This window comes from Fukomys damarensis, unplaced genomic scaffold, assembly GCF_012274545.1.
Source record: "Fukomys damarensis isolate Sample0158 unplaced genomic scaffold, DMR_v1.0_HiC HiC_scaffold_37, whole genome shotgun sequence".
Lineage (NCBI taxonomy): Eukaryota > Metazoa > Chordata > Mammalia > Rodentia > Bathyergidae > Fukomys > Fukomys damarensis.
Genome location: NW_022900949.1, coordinates 27,790,396 through 27,794,748, shown reverse-complemented (window position 1 = coordinate 27,794,748; position 4,353 = coordinate 27,790,396). Strand labels below are relative to the sequence as shown.

The window sequence follows — 4,353 nt, the reverse complement described above, 5'->3', positions numbered from 1 at the left end:
ACGCTGGGGCAATGCCTAGGGTTAGTGTCAGCAGTAGGCTGAGCCCTTCATCTCACCTTGTCCCGCAGGCCTTGCTCTTCTTTATTTTTGCTTGAGGATGCTGGGCGTATTTCTCTTCTGGGGGCCCTTGCCTTTGTGAGTCCGAAAAGGAGTGTCCGCGAGCCAGGGTGGGTTAAATCTGCTGAAATGTTACCCTCTGGTGGCGATGCTCCGGTACTGCAGGGTTGGGCGATATCAGCGGGGCGATAGCCCAGCCCTGCTCAGAAATTCCCGCGGCTCCCCATTGTCTGCCGGGTAAAGTCCAGGAGCCAAGCCTGAATCCAGCTCCTGTAGATCGAGCCCCACCTAAGGGACCTTATCAGGCTTGACCTCCTGCCCTGCCGGGCCCCTCCTCCCCGCTGCAGACCAGTGCCTGGCAGCCACCCCTCCTGACCCACCTTCCAGGCTGGGCTCCTGGTTCGCCTCTCCACAGCAAGGAAGCCCCGCCCCGTCCCTCTCACAAGGCTGTCGGTCATTTTTCTATTTCTGTGTGGAATGCGGGGTCCTTTCCTCGGTCCAGCATGACAGATTAAAGGGACCCAAGCACGGAGCCCCACAGATCTGGGGCCTCCCCTACTTCTGCTATTGCTTGAGAGACCACAGGCAAGCCAGGGGGCTCACCTGGGGACAGACAGTGACACAGTCTCATGGGCCTGTCCCAGGGCAGGGACAGCGGATGCACAGTGGTTGACACCCACAAGGGTGCAGATAAAATACGAGTCTCTGCTTAGGCCCTGTACTCCATCCCCAGCACTGCAAAGAACAGCAAAGTACAAGGGCAAGGACACCCCAGAGGAACTTGGATTTCAGATGAACAACTCTTTTTTGAAGACAGGATCTCACATGTAGCTCAGGCTAGCCTTGAACTCGTGGCGATCCTCCTGCCTCAGCCTCCTGAATGCTAGGACTCCAGGCGTGTGCCACGATGCCCGGAAAACAACTTTTTTTTTTTTTTAAAAAAAAGCTTCCTGCTGCATATTACATGGTGCTTCCGTGTCCCATGTCACAGATAAACAATGTGAAGGATCACTGTCCACGTTAGAGATCCCAGCGTTATAAATGGGCACACAGGTACCATTCACCCTTCCTTTTCTCAGATTCATTTGTACTTCATCTTCTCACAAAAACCTGCTTGTGACCTCAGACCAGTGCCTGACAGTCACAGTCCTTTGCACACGCAGGCTGGGTCGGCCAAGAGCCCGGGTCACCTCCCCCGATCCCTAACATAAACCAGTGAGCTTTCTGGGCTCCCGACCACTGCTTTTGAGGGTGGCTTAGCTGTTTTGCACCCCCACCCCACCCCCGTGGAACACCCGGGTTGCCCAGGGTCCTGAAACTCCCTAGAGGAAGGTCTAGCGCTAGATAAGCTGCTTTCGGGCGACAGTCGTGGAGCTTTTGGCCTGAGTTCCACATCAGTGAATCAACAATTGATATTGTATAAGGCGTCTTTAAATAGAAACATGGAGAACAAGGCGGTGCACTGATCAGGTGGAGGCAATGCTGGGGTCACAGGTGCCCTGGAACCCAGCCCTGTTTCCCCTGGGAGCAGCGGTGCAATGTTTGCTGTCTGTGATTCAGCAACTTTAGGGCAGAACCATCTCAAATAATGAGAGTCAACTACACGGCTGTACCACATGCTTGCATACACTGCGTACATATGTAATAAGCTAAGCCCTTGTCTGCCAGAAATGCACAAAGAGCTGGGTGGAATTTTCCATGACGTTTGTTATATACGTTTGGGGGCTGTTTTATCGGGGTTTTGTTTTGAGACAGGGTCTCCGTATTTAGTCCAGGCTGACCTTGAATTCATTTTGTAGCCCAGGCTGGCCTTTGGATTTTCAATCTTCCTGCCTCAGCCTCCCAAGCACGGGGATTATGGCTGTGTGCCACCACACCTGGGCCTTGGGATTGTTTTAAAAATACTCCTCTAGTGTGGCTTGTGCTCATAGTTTTAGCTGTCAGGAGGCTGAGGCAGGAGATCACCCAAACCCAGGAATTTGAGAGCAGCCTAGGGGACACGGTGAGTCTGTCTCAACAGTGAACTTCTCCGGTTGGGAAATAAAAGTGAATATATGAGGGGCAAAAGATGGAAGCTTGTGCAAGTGATGATTTACAGTATAAGACGAGTCTCCCTACTTTCCCATATGTTTAGAAATGATCGCAACCAAAGGTTGGCCATGCGGACACAGGAAAAAAATCTGTGAAGAGCATTTCATTCACCATCCTCTACTCGGGCCCCTCTGTGACCACAGGGCCCTCAGAGATCCTTGCGATGGTTGTTAAAACCCTGCAGGTCCAAACTGAACACGGGCAGAGTGGCTCTAACCTGAAAACCCCAAGGGCAGCAAAATCAGAAGACTTCAGCCCTGACAGGACACCCTGGAGGGAGAATCGCGCGCTCTCGCGCTCCTGTGATGGGTCGAGGTGGGGATGCAGGGCCCTGAAAATGCTGTGTCAAATCTCTGGCTGTGGGTTTGGAGGAGGTGCGTGCGAAAGAGACGAATTTCATGTGTCGACCAGGATGTCACCCCCCAAAATGTCTTATTCTGTATTTGCAAAGATTTCCAAAATCCAGAACACTTCTGGTCTCAAGCATTTCAGATCAGGGAGGCTCCGCCCATGCGTCTGGGGTTCTCGGCACAGCACTGCCTCCAGCTGCCCAATTCACTCTCAGCGCCACTGGGGGTTGGGCGAGCCCTAGGGAGGTCCTGTGTTGGGGAACTGGACCTCGGGATGGTGGGGGCTTGTGGCGTCGTCAGGCCAGCAGGGGGCGCCGCTCCAGGAATGGAACGCGGGTGTTCTGCTTGTGTTCTGGGGCTGAGCCCCACCCTAACGGCCCTCTCCTCCCCGCCCCCGCCTTGCAGTCCGGCCAAGCCGAGCCTGCGATGCTTTGCCCTTGACTCTCCAGCTCGGTGAGTTGAACAAGCCTCTTTACATTTCTTAGCCCCGAGTATTTTGTTGGAGCAATGAAAAGCAGACTAAGGTTGAGTGTGGAGGAACACACCCTTAATAGCATCACTCAGGAGGCTGAGGCAGGAGGATCCTAAATTCAAGTGTGACCAGGGCAATTTAGCAAGACCCTGTCTCAAAGTAAAAAAGGGGGCCGCGGATACAGCTTGATGTGAAGGTCCTAGGTTCAATCTCACAAGGAAAGGAAGAGGGGAGAGGAAAGAAGGGAGGGGAGGAGAGAGAAAAAGAAGGGTGGGGAGAGAGGAGGAAGGAAGATAGGCGGCCTCTAGTCTGTGAATCCTCTTCTTTTTCTTGCTGCCACTCCAGACGTGAAGCTGGATTTTGCATTGTCTGAACCCTGTACTCCCTGGCTTGCAGTCCAATCCCTGGAAGGCTAAGCACCCCGTGGACGCTGTCCTGTGATCCTGTTCTCCCAAAAGCTCACAGACTGGTTGAGAAAGAGCAGGAAACTGGGACAACACCGGCTGAGGCAGACACTGCAGAACGCAGAGGCCTGTCCTCCCTCCAAGGTGTCCCAGTACAAGCGAGCGCTGAGCCGACACCTAGACAACTAGAAATTACAGCAGCAAACGGGAGAGGAGTGCTCCAGCCAGAGGCACAGCGTGTGCAAAGGCCCAGAGGCAAGGAAGGCTGGAGAGGGCCCGCAGTTTGGCTCCACCAGCATCTCCTGTACACCTGTCATCCTCCTCCAGACCTCTTGCCTCCTGCCCATCTGGCACGGCGTCTGTGGCTTCCCAGCCAGGGCTGCGCTACATGATCAGGAAGGAGGGGGCCGTCACTCTCAGAGTCCTGGCCACCCGCTGAGGTCCCTGGGGTCACCGAGTGACTCTCAGCCAGTGTCAGTGGTGGTGGGGACCCTGCAACCCGCTTTGGGCCGGGCCTCGGGACGGGCGCCCTTGCGCAGCAGGCTCCTAGGACCGGGTCAGCCTAGGTCACAGTCCCCACGGCCTTTAGATGAAGCGCGATGAGGTCCCCAAAGGTACCACTACCACGTGACTATGAGACCTGCGTCAGGTATCTCAGCTGTACAACGAGTCTTGTGGGGGTTGCTGTGAGGAGTAAACAAGAACTGTCAGAGCCAGACGAACAGGAAGAAGGACAAACTACAGCGGCCTCCCACCTTGGACAGAACCCGGCCACACGCCGAGCCGCCCTAGGGCTCTGCGCAGGCGCACTGCGGGAGACCCGGCCGGACCGCCAGCCCTTTTGCGGCTGCGCACAGGACTGGTTTTGCGGCCTTGCTGCTTGACGGCCGCGGTATCCGCCCACACGGGCTGTGTTGCCGGGTGACGGCGAGCGCGTGGACTTAGGCCGGTGAGAGACTCTGGGGCGCGGAGGACCCAG

General features: G+C 55.5%; 1 protein-coding gene across 2 annotated transcripts in view; it reads left to right on the top strand.

Annotated features, from left to right (window-relative positions):
* The first annotated feature begins 3,846 nt into the window (after positions 1-3,846).
* Tsen2 (tRNA splicing endonuclease subunit 2) overlaps positions 3,847-4,353 on the top strand; it is a 29,726-nt gene continuing 29,219 nt past the window's right edge. Inside the window, exon 1 of one of the 2 annotated variants that reach the window (XM_010631530.3) lies at positions 3,847-4,323. The gene's annotated coding sequence lies outside the window, so the exon portion shown is untranslated. The remainder of the gene's footprint in view (positions 4,324-4,353) is intronic. The other variant, XM_010631524.2, reaches the window with a different exon arrangement.